Source organism: Heterocephalus glaber, unplaced genomic scaffold, assembly GCF_053883595.1.
Source record: "Heterocephalus glaber isolate CG9 unplaced genomic scaffold, H.glaber_assembly_v1.0 deba00001481, whole genome shotgun sequence".
In the NCBI taxonomy this organism is placed as follows: domain Eukaryota; kingdom Metazoa; phylum Chordata; class Mammalia; order Rodentia; family Bathyergidae; genus Heterocephalus; species Heterocephalus glaber.
In genome coordinates, this window is record NW_028258317.1 from 66,791,819 (window position 1) to 66,810,631 (window position 18,813).

The 18,813-nt window shown below is 40.2% G+C and overlaps 1 long non-coding RNA gene across 6 annotated transcripts in view; it reads left to right on the forward strand.

The window, feature by feature from the left end:
- Positions 1-18,521, forward strand: part of LOC110345414 (uncharacterized) — a 36,062-nt gene extending 17,541 nt beyond the window's left edge. For 3 of the 6 annotated variants that reach the window (XR_015439943.1, XR_015439942.1, XR_015439941.1), the window contains exons 4-5: positions 3,390-4,543; positions 5,259-18,521. This is a non-coding gene — a long non-coding RNA (uncharacterized LOC110345414). The remainder of the gene's footprint in view (positions 1-3,389; positions 4,544-5,258) is intronic. The other 3 variants (XR_002388736.2, XR_015439944.1, XR_002388737.2) reach the window with 3 other exon arrangements.
- Positions 18,522-18,813: the final 292 nt, after the last annotated feature.

The following is an 18,813-nucleotide window of genomic DNA, read 5'->3' on the forward strand; positions in this document are numbered from 1 at the left end:
TTTGGCTTCTTAGCTTTTCTGTGGCAGCTCCTGCAAGTGCTCATTGTGTTGCACCTGTTGATGTACTTGTTCACACTGCTGGGGAATCTGCTATTGAGGGTACTGTCTACAGTGAATGTATACTGCACACATTTATGTACCTACTGTCTGCTTTCTCCATCTCTAAAATTATGTTCTGTGTGATAATCAAAGTTTATCAACCTGTCCTGCCTCCACTGCTGTGTCATATGTGGCATAAGCTAATCGCATGTTCTTCAGCTTTTGCTATACTCAACCCTTCTTCATGGTTATTGGGTAACCCCCCTATATGCACTTTTTATGCCCTGTGTTACATTCTGTGCAGTAGCTCTCTGACTATCTTGGAGTTTTTCCTGAGATATTGTTAAGGTTTAAATCTAGGTGTTCTCCCAAAGCATCATGGACTTATAGTTAGAGCTTTTGAGAGGTGACTGGATCATGAGTGTGGGACTGGATTAGACATTAATGGGTTTATAGCTGTATATAATGTTGGGAAGTAAAGCCGGGTGGGAAGAGGTGGGTTACTGCAGGTGTGCCCTAGAAAGGTGTATACATATATCATTCCTCCTCCCTTGATGGCTTGCTGCTTCCCAGTACCCTGCCAAGTATAAGCTTTCTGTATGCCATGACCCTCTGCTAAGCCACCCTGCCTTGGAGCCAGACAACTATGGATTATAACCTACATAAACTAAACCTTTTGTCCTTTAAATTGTGGGTGATGGGGTATTGTACCTCAGTGCTGAAACAGTAACTCAGAGAAATTTGTTCATTTTCAGCATTTTGGTGACAATAATAATTTTGCCCCTTTTCTTATGTGTATCTAAATGTAACTCAAAATTGTCTCTGCCACATTTTGCAATGAATGTTGAATTATTTTGAAGCATGTTAATCATCATGTGTCAGATCTCATTGTCTATGTAGTTATTGTGTTCTCCTGCCATCAGATGGCTGCCATTTGAAGGATCCACTCTGCTGAAAGACAGCAGATGTCCAGCAATCAACCTTACTGTGCTTGTAAAAGTACTCTGTATTTTCCTTTGTCATTTACTTCTACACCAATTTTAGAAATAAGAAAGACTCCACAAAAGTCCTGCATACAATAGTCATAATATCCTCATACTCAGCCTCAGGAACAAGGATCAGAACAACATAAGAAAGGCCTTACTCATAAAACTCTTACCTCAGAGTATTTTGGCTAGAGATGTAGTTAATAGGGACACTATGGCCTCCATTTTTCTTCCTTCTTTTCTCTCCATTTTTGCTCCTCTCACTTCTTCCTCACTTTCCTCTGTTGTTTAGTTTCTTCTTTCTTCCTTCCTTAATTTTCTTATTCCTTCTTTCTTTCATAGATTTAAAGAGTCTTAGAAACTCTTGCATCATAATCCATAGAATATAGCCCGATATAGTATTCCATGTGTGTTCTCATTTTTTCCTGTCCTGTGACAGGCCATTTAGAATAGCCACAAGAAGTATGCCCTTAATGTAAACCTAAAATGTTATCATCTTTCCTTTAACACTGCTTCAGATAGACAATTTAAACTGATGAATACAGTTCTGCCTCAGGAATATTCAAATGTATGGAAGTTGTACTTTTTGAAAGAGGGAGGAACCTCTAGGATGTTTAGCATTTATTATTGAAATAACTACATAGGTCAATTGAGATGTAGGGTTAAAGAAAAAAGTTAAATAAGCATAACATGCCAGTCATTAGGCACACAGCAGCTTGGGACTATATTGAACTGGAATCATGAAAGCAACCAATGCTCAGGAAAAAGTGGACAATTCACATTTAATTCATATTTTATTATAAATCTTGCTATTTAAAAATGAGTTTTTGGCACCTTTGCTTTTACATAAGAAAAAAATACTCTCATGCTTTAAATTTATGTTCAACATAAAGGACTCTTGACCATAACAAGCTACAGAGTGTGGGAAAGCAGGTGTCTCATGTACAGATGGTTTGGGGGTTTGGTTTTTTGTGGAGGTGATTCACATTGCCATAGGGCTTTTACTGAAAAATGTTTGCTGTTTTACTTGCAAACATTTTCTGACTTCACACCAGAATTTGTACATATGAAAAATGTTTGTGCAGGGAATGCTTAGAGAAAGAAAGACACATTTAGGTTTTTGTAGTCATTAATTGTGATATACCCTTGATGAGTAGGAAACTCTAGCAAGTTAGTAAAGCTTTGGGTGTGTCTGTGAGTGACTGGCTTGTGGGACACAAGCTAAGCAGAGAAAACCCACCCTGCATAGTGTTAGCACCAACCAATAAGCTTGTACCTAAGATGGAATAAATAGGGAAGAAAGGAAGTCTCTGTTCTATGTAGGAGCTCTGGTATCTGCTATTGCCTTTGGGTGTTGGTCTCCAGTTCCTTGAGGCTTCCAGTGCCAACTCTTCAACCTTTCAGTGGAGATTCTTTAGTAGGGAAAGAGTGAGAAGAAGGGGTATTGGATCAGAGTTAATATTTAAGGTCATGTCTCCTTGCCTTACTCAGACAACCCCAGACATATAATTTACTAATAGCATCTTTCAGGCTAATAAATTTGACAGTAAGTCTAACCATCACATGATACCAGGTGAGAACTTTACTTGGGGAAATTAATATGTTGAAAGAGAGAAGAAACTTTTAATCTGTGAGAAAGGAACAGTATGTTATAAAGAATTCAGTCTGATAAGGTCTTAGCTATTCCTACCTCATCATGAAGTGATTGAAGGTGGGGCTACATTGCAAATATTATTCTGGCCCTTCTCCTAAGATTAATCTTCAGAGTTCTAGAATTCTTTGTGATCTTGGAATAAGTGACTTTCCTGTCTGAGACATTAGAAATAATTCCTTTTCTTTCACATTAATTCCTTAACATAATACTGTCACCATATTATAACAGCTTTTTCATTTATTACATATTCATATTTCCCTTTTTGGCATGATTTTATTTAATTTAATGAAAATGTTGATAAGGTTTGAGAAGTCTGTGCCATGAAACTAAGTGTCTCCTTTAATTTTCTACCCACTGACAACCTTAGGCCTTTCCCTCTATTACATTGTGTTCTTCTCTTGCCTGGATCGAGATTCTTCTTTGGGTTTAGTGATTCTCTCCATGTGACATTGACTCTGAAAGTTCAGTGGCACAGTTGTGATCCTATTTTCAAAGACAACAGAAAAGAAAGAGCCCATAAGTCCGGTAAGGAGACACAGGCACCTCTGCAAAACTAGGAGCAAATATTCCTCAATACAGTGATCCAACAGGCTGGATCAAGTCAGTGTTCAAGGAGGAAGCCTGGGCTGAGAAGGGGTTTGTCTACAGTCTTTCATTTGGGTCTTACTGAAGCAGCTATTGTATTGTTTTTCTTCTCCCTCTTGGCTCAGTGGGCAGAAAATGGAGCAGCCTTGTATCAGTGAAGAAGAGTTTCTGTTTTATGAACTATCCAGTCAGCCACACTGGCCAGAGAATAGAATCCTCTGTCAGGCACTCAAGTCAGAAGCTCCCAGTGTGCTGCCGAGACTCCCAACCTGGCTTGGCCTCACTTGCTCTATGACTGCTACTGAGTGTGGCTGGATGGGAAGGTCCTGGGAGACTCTCAATCCTCAAAATGGTGATTATTCAAGGTCAAATGGCCCACACTAGGAGCAAGTCTTGTGGTGGACGTGTAACTTCTGGTTAGAAGTGGACAGAACTAGCTTTGGCAGGATCTGGGCCTCCCTGGATCAGTTGGGGAATCTTTGTTCCTGTATGTGAACTCTCACTGGTACACATTTGGTCCTTGGTAACCCTCTGGGCAGGGCTGAGACATCTGCCAGGACTTAAGGATCCTGTCTTGTCCCAGTGAATTGACTTTACCATGGCCAGCACTCTGGCTTTGCCAGCTCAGTCACCATGCTTTTCAGGGAGCGGGAGAGTTGACGGGAGACTCATGACACGTATGTGAGGTTTCTGTGTGGGTAAAACTGATATGTTGGCTTCCCTGTTTTTTCTTTCAGCAGCAGACCAGGTATTATGATTTATATCCTCAGTGTCTCCTAAATGTCCCATGAATCTGAAAGTTGATTGGTTTATTAATTCATTGGTGAGTTCAGTGTCTGAATGTGCTCTTAGGTGGTGGAAATTTATTGGAGATGGGTAAGTTTTGCAGTTAAAAATGGAATGGAGGGCCGGGGATTTAGCTCAGTGGTTCCACCACCTGCCTCACAGGCACAAGGTCCTGAGTTCAATCCCCGGTACCAAAAAAAAAAAAAAAAAAGGAATAGAGAATTGATTTACCTCTGAAGAAGCAAAAAAGTTTATAAGTAAATGACTAGTTTTGCATTTCTCATAAATATGCCTAAAGATCCATAGAATTATGATGCAGGTCAGCAAACCACCTATGGTTTCTTCCAGTGCATCTCTCTGATTTCATCTAGTTTCCCCCAAGGTGGCCACAGGATGGATTTTCTGGAAGCTCTTTGGACCTTAACAATTTCTTCAAGCAAAAATGTTAATTTGGTTTCAATTCTTTGGAATTTTGAGTAAATTAATAATTGAGGTTAGTATATCATTATTATTATACTGAAAAGATTATTTGTGGTTTCTTTGCCTCAAATGTTTGCCCATAGGATTGTAGGGAAATTCATGTTTCAGCCACTTCATTCCCTTATTCTACTGCCTCTGAGCTTGGGGTATTGCAAGTTGGTTTTTTAAAAAAAAATCTTTTTGATGTGATTAAACTATTATTATTGATTATTTTCTTCAAATGATAATGAATTAGAATTTTTGATAAAATAAGAAAAGTGCTGATGTACAAATGATGAAAATTCAAAATAAAAATTTTCATATGAAATATTCATCTAATATTTTACAGATGTGCCTTATCGTTTTGCCAACATGTGGAATAGCTTTATTTATATTTGTCCATCTAATATATTTTATTATATTTTTGTAGTTTTATCTTGTGCTTATTACATCTGGTGTAGATCCTTTTTAATTTATGGGATTTTAATGTTTGTAAAATTGTGTCACTGAGGGCTACATATGATGTAAAGTTTATAATTTCCAATCCATTTGTTTATATCTGATACATAATTACATGGCATATTATTATATATTAAGCTAGGGATATACTCTATGGTACAATGTCTTAGTAATTACATTAGGTTTTTGTTAATACCTTAATTTTTCCAGCATATTCCATGATATTATATGCAAGTAAAGACAATTTTGTGTGTTCCATCTATTTCTTTTTTTTTTTTTTTTGGTACCAGGGATCAAACTCAGGACCTTGTGCTTGTGAGGCAGGTGGCAGAACCACTGAGCTAAATCCCTGGCCCCTCCACTTATTTCTTTTTAGTCTTCTGCTTTGTCTGTATCCACTGACAAGATCTTACAATTTTTGTTCTCTAGATTTTATTTAATGGATTACATTAATTATTGAATAATGCCTTTGATACTTTAATAACTTATTGTCTATAATTATACAAATAATGAGCAATAAAATTTCCTATTTGTTGAGTGATTTTCATTTTTATGCTGCTACTGTTTCTCTAACTTTCTGATATTGTGACCTATCTACTTTTGTAATATGTATATTCATTGTTTTTAATTTCTTTTGAAGTACCTGTTTCTGAGTCCCTGAAATGATAATGTGTTGTACATTCATTTTCACTCTTAGGGTTAGGGTTAGGGTTAGGATTAGGGTTAGGGTTAGGAGTTAGGGTTAGGGTTGGGGGTTAGGGATAGTGTTTGGGGTTAGTGATAGGGTTAGGGTTAAGGTTTAGGCGTTATGGTTAGGGTAGGGTTAGGTTTAGTGTTAGGTGTTAGGGTTAGGGTTAGAGGGTTATGGTTAGGGTGTTAGGGTTAGCATTTAGGGATTAGGGTTTGGGTTAGTGCTTAAGGTTAGGTTTAGGGATAGGGTTAGGTTTAGGGTTTAGGGTTAGGGTTTAGTGGTTAGGGCTTAGGGTTAGGGATAGAGATCAGGTTATGGTTTAGGGTTAGGGTTTGGGTGTTTGTGTTAGGGTTAGGCTTTAAGGGTTAGGGTTAGCATTAGGGATAGGGTTTGGGGTTAGGGATAGGTTTAGGGTTAGGTTTAGAGGGTTATTGTTAGGGGTTATGGTTAGGGATAGGGTTAGTGTAAGGGGGTTAGGGTTAGGGCGTTAGTGTTAGTGAGTTAGGGTTAGGGGCTAGGGTTAAGTGTTATGAGTTAGGGTTAGGGTTTATGGTTAGGGTTAGGGTTTAGAGTTCAGTTCAGGGTTAGGTTTAGGTTAGGTTTAGTGTCAGAGTGATAGCTTTCTAATTGAAATGCCTGTGTCTTCCAGTGTGAGTTGGAAAGTTAACATTAGCTTAAGTTCGTTGAGAAGGTTAGGGATAATATCAAATGTCAAGTACCTGGGTATTGGGATTTGGTCCCGCTGCTTAGGGTTAGGGTTAGCACTAGGGTTAGGATTAGGTTTAGGTTTAGGGTTCCAATTCATGTACCTGCCTTTTGGAGGGTGTGTATGATTGTTAGGGTTAGGGTTTTTCTTTTCATAAAGGTCATGGATAGCGCTGAAATAGAGGTACCTGAGAATGACTTAGGGTTAGGGTAGGGTTAAGGTTAGGCTTAGGGTTAGCATTAGGGTTAGGATTATTTTTAGGTTTAGTGTTCCAATTCATGTACCTGCCGTTTTGAGGGTGCGTATGATTGTTAGGGTTAGGGTTTTTCTTTTCATAAAGGTCACGGACAGCGCTGAAATAGAGGTACCTGAGAATGACTTAGTGTTAGGGTAGGGTTATGGTTATGGTTAGGGTCAGGGTGATAGATAGCATTGAAATTGAATTCCCCATGTCTTTTAGTGTGGGTTGGAAAGGTAGTATTAGCGTAAGTTCATGGGGGATGTTAGGGATAATGTCGAATGTCAAGTACCTGGGTATTGTGATTTGGTCTCCCTGCTTAGGATTAGGGTTAGGGTTAAGATTACGTTTAGGTTTAGGGTTCCAATTCATGTACCTGACGCTTGGAGTTTGGTATGATTGTTAGGGTTAGGGTTCTTCTTTTCGTAAAGTTCATGGTTAGTGCTGTAATACAGGTACCTGAGAATGACTTAGGGTTAGGGTAGGGTTAGTGTTAGGGTTAGGGTTAGGGTTCAGGGTGATAGATAGCATTGAAATTGAAATGTGTGTGTCTTCAAGTGAGGGTTGGACAGTTAGCATTAGCATATGTTCATGGGGACAGTTAGGGATAATGTCAAATGTCAGGTACCTGGGTATTGGGATTTGGCCCCGCTGCTTAAGGTCACGGTTAGGGTTAGGATTATGTTTAGGTTTAGGCTTCCAATTCATGTACCTGAAGTTTGGAGTGTGGGTATGATAGGGTTAGGGTTCTTCTTTTCGTAAGGGTCATGGATAGTGCTGTAATAGAGGAATGTGAGAATGACTTAGGGTTAGGGTAGGGTTAGTGTTAGGGTTAGGGTCAGGGTGATCGATAGCATTGAAATTGAAATGCCTGTGTCTTCCCTTGTGTGATAGAAAGTTAGATTTAGCTTAAGTTCATGGGGAGGGTTAGCGATAATGTCAAATGTCAAGTACCTTCGCATTGGAATTTGGTCCCGCTGCTTAGGGTTAGTGTTAGGGTTAAGATTAGATTTAAGTTTAGGGTTCCAATATATGTACCTGACATTTGGAGTGTGGGCATGATTGTTAGGGTTAGGCTTCTTCTTTTTGTAAAAGCCATGGATAGTGCTGAAATACAGGAACCTGAGAATGACATAGACTTAGGGTAGGGTTAGGGTTAGGGCAAGGGTTAGAGTCAGGGTGATAGATAGCATTGAAATTGAAATGCCTGTGTCTTCCAGTGTGGGTTGGAAAATTAGTATTAGCAGAAGTTCATGGGGAGGTTTAGGGATAATGTCGAATATCAAGTACCTGGGTATAGGGATTTGGTCCCGCTGCTTAGGGTTAGCATTAGTGTTAGGATTAGGTTTAGATTTAGGGTTCCAATTAATGTACCTGATGTTTGGAGTGTGGGTATGATTGTTAGGGTTAGGGTTCTTCTTTTCATAAGGGTCATGTATAGTGTTGAAATAGATGTATCTGAGAATGACCTTGGGTTAGGGTAGGATTAGGGTTACATTTAGGGTCAGGGTGATAGATAGCATTGAAATTCAAATGTCTGTGTCTTCCAGTGTGGGTTGGAATATTAGTTTTAGTGTAAGCTCATGGGGAGTGTTCGGGATAATGTCGAATATCAAGTACCTGTGTCTTGAATTTTGGTCCCGCTGCTTAGGGTTAGGGTTAGGGGGAGGATTAGGTTTAGGTTTAGTGTTCCAATTCTTGTACCTGACCTTTGGAGTGTGAGTATGATTGTTAGGCTTAGGGTTCTTCTTTTCGTAAAGGTTATTGATAGTGCTGTAATAGAGGTACCTAAGAATGACTTAGGGTCAGGGTAGGGTTAGTGTTAGTGTTAGGGTTAGGGTCAGGGTGATAGATAGCATTGAAATTTAAATGCATGTGTCTCCCAGTGTGGGTTGGAAAGTTAGTATTAGCGTAAGTTCATTGGGAGGTTTATGGATAATGTTGAATGTCAAGTTCCTGGGTACTGTGATTTGGTCCCACTGCTTAGGGTTAGGGTTAGGGTTAGTATATGGTTTAGGTTTAGGGTTCCAATTCATGTACCTGACGTTTGGAGTGTGGGTATGATTGTTCGGTTTAGGGTTCTTCTTTTTGTAAGGTTCATGGATAGTGCTGAAATAGAGGTACCTGAGAATGATTTAGGGTTAGGGTAGGGTTAGGTTAGAGTTAGGGTTAGGGTCAGTGTGATAGATAGCATTGAAATTGAAGTGCCTGTGTCTTCCAGTGTGGGTTGGAAAGTTAGCATTAGTGTAAGTTCATGGGGAGGCTTAGGTATAATGTCCAATGTCAAGTACCTAGGTATTGGTATTTGGTCCCGCTGCTTAGGGTTAGTGTTAGGGTTAAGATTACATTTCAGTTTAGGGTTCCAATTCATGTACCTGACGCTTGGAGTGTGGGTATGACTGTTAGGATTGGGGTTCTTCTTTTCGTAAAGGTCATGGTTAGTGCTGTAATAGAGGTACCTGAGAAAGACTTAGAGTTAGGCTAGGGTTAGGGTTAGGGTTAGGGTTAGGGTTAGGGTCAGGGTCAGGGTCATAGATAGCATTGAACTTGAAATGCCTGTGTCTTCCAGTGTGGGTTGGACAGTTAGCATTAGCGTATGTTTATGGGGAGGGTTAGGGATAATGTCGAATGTCAGGTACCTGGGTATTGGGATTTGGTCCCGCTGCCTAGGGTCAGGGTTAGCGTTAGGATTAGGTTTAGGTTTAGGCTTCCAATTCATGTACCTGACGTTTGGAGTGTGAGTATGATTGTTGGGGTTAGGGTTAGGGTTAGGATTAGGTTTATGTTTAGGCTCCAATTCATGTACCTGACGTTTGTAGGTTGATTATGATTGTTAGGGTTCGGCTTCTTCTTTTCATAAGGGTCATGGATAGTGCTGAAATAGAGGTACCTGAGAATGACTTAGGGTTAAGGTAGGTTTAGGGTTAGGGTTAATCTTAGGGTTAGGGTCAGGGTGACAGATAGCATTGAAATTGAAATGCCTGAGTCTTCCATTGTGGGTTGGAAAATTATTATTAGCGTAAGTTCATGGGGAGGATTAGGGATAATGTCGAATGTCAAGTACCTGGTTATTGTGATTTGGTCCCGATTCTTAGGCTTAGGGTTAGGGTTAGGCTTACTTTTAGGTTTAGGGTTCCAATTCATGTATCTGACGTTTGGAGAGTGGGTATGATTCTTAGGGTTAGGGTTCTTCTTTCTGTAAGTGTCATGTATAGTGCTGAAATAGAGGTATCTGAGAATGACTTAGGGTTAGTGTAGGTTTAGGTTTAGGGTTAGGGTTAGGGTCAGGGTGATAGATAGCATCGAAATTGAATTGCCTGTGCCTTCCAGTGTGGGTTGGAATGTTAGCATTAGTGTAAGTTAATGGTGTGTGTTAGGGATAATGTCCAGTGTCAAGTACCTTGGTATTGGGATTTGGTCCCGCTGCTTATGGTTAGGGTTAGGGTTAGGATTAGGTTCACATTTAGGGTTCCAATTCATGTACCTGACATTTGGAGTGTGGGTATGATTTTTAGGTTTAGGGTTCTTCTTTTCATAAGGGTCATGTATAGTGCTGAAATAGAGGTACCTGAGAATGACTTAGTGTTTGGGTAGGATTAGGGTTAGGGTTACGTTAGGGTCAGGGTGATAGATAGCAGGGAAATTGAAATGACTGTGTCTTCCAGTGTGGTTTGGAAAGTTAGTATCAGCAGAAGTCAATGGTGTATGTTAAGGATTATGTCGAATGTCAAGTACCTGGGTATTGGGATTTGGTCCTCCTACTTAGGGTTAGGGTTAGGGTTAGGATTAGGTTTAGGTTTAGGTTTAGGTTTAGGGTTCCAATTCATGTACCTGACGTTTGGAGTGTGGGTATGATTGTTAGGTTTAAGGTTCTTCTTTTCATAAGGGTCATGGATAGTGCTGAAGTAGAGGTACCTGAGAGTGACTTAGGGTTAAGGTATCATTAGGGTTAGGGTTAGGGTCAAGGTGATAGATAGCATTGAAATTGAAATGGCTGTGTCTTCCAGTGTGTGTTGGAAAGTTAGCATTAGCGTAAGTTCATTGGGAGGGTTAGGGATAATATCGAATGTCAGTTACCTGGGTGTTTGGTTTTGGTCCCGCTCTTTAGGGTTAGTGCTAGGGTTAGGATTTGGTTTCGATTTAGGGTTCCAATTCATGTACCTGATATTTGGAGTATGGTTATGATTGTTAGGGTTAGGGTTCTTCTTTTCCCATGTGTCCTGGATAGTTCTGAAATAGAGGTACCTGAGAATGACTTAGGGGTAGGGTAGGGTTAGGGTTAGGGTTAGGGTTAGGGTCAGGGTGATAGATAGGATTGACATTGAAATGCCTGTGTCTTCCAGTGTGGGTTGGAAAGTTAGTATTAGTGTAAGTTCATGGGGAGTGTTAGGGATAATGTCAAATGTCAGGTACCTGGATATTGGGATTTGATTCTGTTGCTTAGGTTTAGGGTTAGGGTTCGGATTAGGTTTAGGTTTAAGGTTCCATTTCATGTATCTGACATTTGGAGCGACATTCCCCAGCCTTCCCTTCCCTTTCTTTCTTTCTCTCTCTCTGCAATGTCTCACTGAGTTTCCCAGGCTGGGCCTGAATTTGTGGGTGACATGAAATTTGCACTGTGTGCCCTGGGAAGGTGAGAACTAATCTGAAAGGGCGCAGGCAGCATTGGTTGGTGAAAGCCAGGAATGGATGGAGGAGCGAGCCCTCTTGTTAACTCTGGGTGGGGGAGTGTGAAGACCAGTCTCTTTCCTTAGTCCAGTTTCATGCTATGGATTTCTAACCCCCATGCTAGTTCCCTCTGCCCCCTCATGGGGTTGTGGAAACAGTGACAGAGGAGAAAATTCTGTTCTTGGCCTAAAATGGGAGAAATGGGAGGTTGTTCACAGTTGCAGACAGACGTGCTTTTTGGCCCAGGAGGGAAGTGGGGAAGAGGGAGGGAACAGGGCCTTGCTGGGGGGTGACTGAAGTAGGAGAAAAGGAAGTGTGTGTGGGGGTTGGTGGGGGTGGCATTGGTGGGCTTAAGGAGGGGAGAAGTTGTCATGTCTTTTCTGAAAATGGGGTGGAAGTTTTTTGCGAATCTTGGTGGAGCCCCTCTTCCAGTTTCTTCGGTTCATTGTCATGGCAACCATCAACTGTCATGGCACCGAGGGGCAAGCCTTGTGGTGTCCAGCAGGTAGGGGATTCTGAGGGAGGGCAGGGTTGGTTGTCTGGTGGTCATGCTTGTGCCCATCTTTGATCCAACCATTTTCAGTCAACCTTCCCGAACAGGGAAACAGTGGCTCCCATCCTTAGAGATGAACAAACAGGATTAGGGCAGATTAGAAATATGGCTAGGTCCTAGAAGCAGGACAATACTGAGGTGGCTGGGGTGACAGTGATTCCTGGAACACTCTGGCTGTGCATGAGTGCATGCATTCATCTGTCATCTATCAGTGTAGCCAGTGACCTGGGAGCACTCTCTACCTTCTGCTCAAAGTTGCCATGAACCTAAAGCCATTCCAGAAAAATAAATGTGTTTCTAAAGAAAGAAAGGAAGGGAGGATGAGAGGGAGAGAGAGAGGAGAGAGAAAGAGACCCTTTTGGGGCCATAGGAGAACCTTGCTCAGTCTAGCATGTGTGCTAATGTGGCAGAGATGTGTTTTCACCCTGTTGCATTCACAGATAGCAGACACACATAGGAGAATGTTCAGTGTGACTGAGTGTGGTCGGCCAAGCAGGGTGGTGGTGTGACAAGGGCCGGGTATTCACTTGAAAGACAGGCCCAGGAGGAGGTGTCTGGGCTGCTGTTCCACTGCCACCCCCAGCACAGAGGAGGTGAGCCACTCCTAGTGCCCAGGAGGAGGCTTCTGGACCGATGTACCACCCCACCCCCAGTGTAGAGGAGGTGAGCCACTCCTATCACCCAGGAGGAGGCTTCCAGGCTGCTGTACCTCCATCACTCCCAGCACAGAAGAAGTGAGCCACTTCCAGCACCCAGGAGGAGGCTTCTGGGCCAGGCAAGCTCCAACTGAGACAAGGACTACTGCAGGGAGAATAATGTGGAGGCAGGGCAGAGGGGACACATAATAAACATCTTTTTGTGTGTGCAAAAGGAACAATAGCATTTAAACTCTATGTCTCTGTACACAACTTAGTACCAAATTCTTGCCGTGATCTTTAAGAATCATTCATGAAATAATCCTGTTTCTCAGGAAGGCTATAGTCTCCTAAAAGGTCAGGGCAGTGACATTATCAGTACAGTGCTTTATATCAAACGACAATTGTTCCTCATGTGCCACAGACTTTTCTGGGAACTTTCTGTGTGTGTGTGTGTGTGTGTATGTTTTTTCAGGTAGTGTGGACTGAATCCAGGAACACGCTGCCACTGAGCTATATACCCAGACCTTTTTTACTTTTTATTTTGAGACAGTCTCAGAGTCACTAAGTCATGAAGTTGTAGGGGCTGGGCTTGAACTTGCAATCCTCCTGCCTCAGTCTTCCAAGTGCTGGAATTACAGGCACACGCCATCATAACTGGATTTTGCTTCCCATTTATTAAGTCATTTAAAACAGCCTAAATGCCTATCAATGAATGAATAAAGAAAGAAAATTTGCTATGTTAAGTCATTTAATGTTCCCCTAAGCCTTGTAAGCTACCTCACTTTTATTGCTCCTATTTTACAGGTAAGGGAACCAATCTCATCCCAGTTAATACTGTTAATACATTTTCTATGCTCTTTGAGCTGCATTATGTATTGTTTCTGAAGACCATCAAAAATAAGTAGCATTCTCACAACTCTACACATTTAATAGCATTTAATACTCATCTATTTATTTACGAATGGGGTTGCTGTGGTGTCAGTCTTGAACACCAGATATCTAAAATTTTACTGTTACCAGATGACTGTTTTTACAGGATACCAACTAATACCAAGTTGTTACAAAATAGTCCTGCTGATGTGTTACCAGTGTCATTTGGCACATATGCTGAGTGTGTAGTGAAAGGGAATATTTTCTTTCTTAGGTTAGTGTTAGAGAAGATGATGAGGAAGAGCCTGATGAGGACGATTATGACATTGTCTTTACAAAAGATGAGGAAGAGATGAGTGAGGAAGATGAGCAGGAAATTGATGCAGTTGAGCGCCTGAGAAGTGAAGTGGGAGAAATATTTGAAACAGATCTGAATAATTTACAAATGATACATGTTATGACTTTTCCTTCATTTTTCATAATTCAAAATGTAACATTTGAGCATGAAACCAAGGCAAACTGGCTAATGCCTTATTTCAAGATTACATTTCAAAAGAAGCACATATTTTAGGCCTCTGTTTCCTTTGTCAGTACCACTTAATAATGAAAACCATTCCATAAATCAAGAGCAACTGTGAGCCCTCACAGGGTCAGAGGAGGGTTAGCTGCCAGCACTTAGCCACTTGGAGGCTGGAAAAGACCTGTTTGTTACACTGAAGTGGTCACCAGAAGTGTCTATGTGTTGTGCATGAATGACTTTTTTCCCACCAGATATATTAGGTTCTATGATTTTTCTCATTAGTAAGAATTTGAGAAGTTTTTGATACCAATAATTTCTGTACATTTAGCTCAGAAAATCCACATGGTACAATATACATTGAATATGAAACTGGTGGGTGCATGAGTTTGTTTGAGACATGTGATGCAGTATCAGCACACCTTGCCCAGAAAATGCTTGGCTTTACCTACAAGTATACAAGCTCGTTTGGCTACTGGGACTCTGTAAAGGTAATTTCATCAAATGTATCTGAAAACCATACTCTCTGAATATTGCTTTAATAAAATACAGGTACTTCTAGGAAGAAGACTAAATAATTCAAAAAATTTTAAGAATTGTATAGTAATCTTTTCCCCCCCATTAACTTTATTGGTACATTTTAGGTATACAATACCGTTACATTCATCATTGGGATCTTGTACCATTACATGAGTCTCTTGGTTCTTATTTTTTTTCCCCTTCCCTTGCCCTCCCTTCACCCCCTCCACCCTTCCCTATTTGCAAAGACCTTGTTTCCATTTTTTCCTCATATTTTTTCCTTTTCCTTTTTTCCCTTCCCCTACCCCTCCCAATTCCCCTGCTCTTTTAGACCTTTTCTTCCTGTTACACAATATCAGTTATACATTTTAAAAATTACAATATTAAGATCTAGGAGACATTACCACAGATTTTACAGAATTTAAAAGGATATAGAAAGCATATTACAAAAATCTTTTTTGAAATAAATTTGACAACTTCTAAGAAGTAACTTGGAAGACAAATTAATGAAACTAACTCTGGAGGACATATAAAATTTGAAGAACACCTTTTAAAGAAAGTATATTCCTAGCTTGAAAACCTACCTATATGACAACAACAGGCTCATAAACATTTTAACTGATAAATTATAACAAACATTTAAAGCAGAAAAAAGAAGGAACACTTCTCCCCTCAGTTTAGGAAATCAACATTGTGCTAATCCTAAAACTGGATAAAGATAATAGAAGAAAAAGTATGAACATAGATAGAAATTTGTTTAACAAAACAATTAGAAGTCAGATCTGGCAGGATGTAGAAAGTGGTTTTATTATAGGGATAGCAGTGTTGGTTCAGCATTGGAAGATCCACCCCCAAAAGTCATCATTTTAACAGAGGAAAGGAAAAAGCCATATGATCCTGTCACTAGTTAGAGAAAAAGTATTGGACTAAATTCCACAGCTGTTCATGGTAAAAGCTATCAGGAGACTAGAAGTAGAACAGAACCTTCTCAACAGATAAGCCATGTACTCCATTCTTCCAGCAAAAACGCCTTATATGAATGGAGATGATACAATGCTTTCTCCCGAAGGTGGGGAACAAGGGCAGATATGCCTGCTCTTCATCTGTCCAGTAAACTTTGAAACATAGGCCCAAACCAAAATAGCCTGGCAATAGTCTGCACTAACCCTAACCTTGAACAATATCTTAAACGAGTATATGTTTAAAATGTATTAAATATTTTATAAACATACACTCCTACAGTAATAGTCATACACTGAGTGACACTTCTGTCAATGCCAGCCATGCACACAGTGGTGGTTCTTGACAATCATAGTATTTTTCTGTATCATGGACATCCTAGACAGCAGTACTGATAAGAACATATCCCATTGTTAAATGGTGCATGACCGTAGTTGATAAAGTACAAACCAGCCGGGGGTGGTGGCAGACACTCATAATCCCAGTGGCTCAAGAGCCTGATGCACGAGGATTGCAAGTTTGGGACCATCCTGGGCAACTTAGTGAGACCTTGTCTTAAAAACAAATTTTAAAGGGCATAGGATTCTGCTCAGTGGTGCTGCCACCTGCCTCTAAAGTGCAGGGTCCCAAACTCAATCCCTAGTACCAAAAATAAATAAAATTTAAGAACAGATGGAGTGTTGCTCAGTGGTTGAGCACTTGACTAGCATGCGCAAGGTCCTGGGTTCAATCCTCAGTAACTGAAGAATTTTAAAGTGCAAATCAGTAATCTTAATAATTGTTGAAAAGGTAATTGGTACACTTTACTCCTGTAATGTTTGCATTTTGTATAACTTGAACTGTAGTTTTTGTGGTTGTTAAGACAATTGTTGCAAAAATTGGTTGTTGTATTTCAAGATGTCATGAGTACAACATGAATAGTAGTTGGTCACAATAAGAAGAAAATGAAAAGAAGAGATACAGGACATATTTCAAAGAAAAACAATAGAGTTCCACGACTGCATAGAGACTGAAGGGGAAAGACAAAGTCCAGCTCTTCAGATGTAAAGTCTGACAATTTAAACTTCTTAACATAACAAAAGAGTCATTTTCATGTCAAGAGATGATGATATTTCCCCACAACTTTAGGATATTGATATCTAGAGCAAAGGAGTAAATATAGACACAACAATCTGATTTCTCATTTCATTGTTGAAAATATCAAATAAGGTCACCAAAGAAAAGTTGCCTGTGAGCTATAAATCACTGTTATCATATTAGGTATGAAAAAATTATTTCCTAAATGATTAACTGTATAGGGTGCAGTGTGAAATCTGTAAACAGACAGTTGGGAGTGGTAACCACAGAAACAGGTTATTTCACTGTCATTTTTCACATAGTGCCAAATACATGGCACACATATTTGAGAGTACACATGGTATTAGCACAGTGCTGTGAAGAATTTTGCCACCACATGAATCAGGAAAGGCATCGGTTAAACATCGGTTTGGTTGTAAAACAAACACAGAGCCCCACACACGCACACACACACACACACAGTTGGCTCATTACCAGATTCACTAGCCACAAACCTGAAGTAATAAGAACTGATCTTTGACAATTGTTAATTCAGTAAAATGGGGCAATTTTATCTGTAAAATTTGTTTGAAGAATATGGAGAATAGTTTGTTGTTGATGTCATTAACCAGAACCTGAAAGTAAGGTTTACCAATGAATATGTGAAATTAAACAAGTTTAATGTTTAATGTTTTATAGTTGCCAAAAACCTTGAAAGTGAATATGGCTTAGAACACGTCAGTAGGAGAAGTTTTGAGAAGTGTACTGAGCCACCATCCAGAAACACAGCTGGCACTTATGTTCAACTGGCATCTTCATGAGGGAATGACAGTGCCAGATGATCTAACTGTTCAAGGCTTGGACCTTTCCCTGCTGGACAGTGTGTGCCATACTGCAGGGTAAGCGAGTAGGGTGAGGGAGATGCTTATTTCCAGAAATGGCTCAGTGGCAATCTCAGATACTGATCCTAAATAGGGGTTTAGGCTCTTGTAAAAGGCACAAGCTACTTCTCAAACGTTGAGCAAGTTTGGCCTGAGACGCAGAATGCATTCCTGATGCTCTGTAGTGAGGTCTCTAGGCTCCAGTGGAAGTCTTACAGCAGAGGGGACCATGAGTGAACATAGCTAGAGAATGCTGGGCCATATGTGTATGGATATATATTTAAATTTTCTGTTGAGGTGAAATGTGGCTTGAATACTCTCATGTCACATTAGCAAGCAGGCCACACCACTCCCTGCAGTATCGTGAGTTGTACAAGGTCCTCCAGACCAGGTGTGGCGAACCTGTGGTGCCCATTCCCGTGGGTTCCCTGAACCCTCTCCTTTGCCACATGAGCTAAGTCGCCCTGGCAGCTGAGGATCACATAAGAGTTGATTTTCTCTAAACTAACACCTCAGTACTCAGGTTTAATTGCAGTGTTGGCACTTTGCAATCAATAAGTGAGCTTTGAAAATAAATAAGTGTTGTCCTGGTGTGGAAGGCAACTTGTAGGGAGCACAACTTTCCTGGGCCTCAGGAGTCTACTACTAACTTCCCTATTACAGAATATATTTGTCTGGGCCTGGGGATTTAGCCGGATGGTTCCACTGCCTGCCTTGTAAGGGCAAGGTCCTGAGTTCGATCCCCAGTACAAAAAAAAAAGAATATATTTGTCAACCTGCAGCTTAAAGTAAAAATAATAACAAGTTTTTATTAAAATACACATGGAAGGAAAATTGATGACATCAATAACACAAAAATTCAAAAAGATAAAGTTCTTATACCCAAAGTGATGCAATAGCAGTTCAGAGTAAGGGAGGAATGGAGGAAAAGGAGAAAAAGAACAAATATGACAAAGAAACAACACATAACAAAATGGTAAACTGAAAACTAACCATATAGGTAATTTCACTGAATTTAAAAGATATAGCATTCAGTTAAGGAGATTATCAGACTGGATAAAAGAGCAGTGTCAAGTCAAATTCTTTTTAAAAGAGATGAACTTTGAGTGCAAAGGGAAATAGAAAAAAATAGAAATAGAAATGTAGAAAGAGAAGCCCCCAAGAGAAAAAATATATCATAAATATCGTACTTTGAAATGGTGTATTGGCTATATTGATATCAGATAAAGTAGAGCTTAAGAAAAAGACTTAATAAAGACTTAATAAATAGAAAGTAATACATTTAAAAATAAAAAAGCAACTTATCATGAATATACCATCATCAAAATTTGTAAATTATGCTTGGGAGAAAGGTACTATTAAGAAATGAAAAGACAGCCCTACTGAGGTTGAGAGTTGTGCAGAACATGCTGAATCAGCCCACTGCAGACAGGCAGCCACCTGGTTCCACACTACAAAGACACAGAGGACACCGGACCACCAGACCATGGTACTGAGTCCCGCCGCTCGTGGCCCAGAGGTAGGGGCTTCTGAGCTGCTGTCCCACTG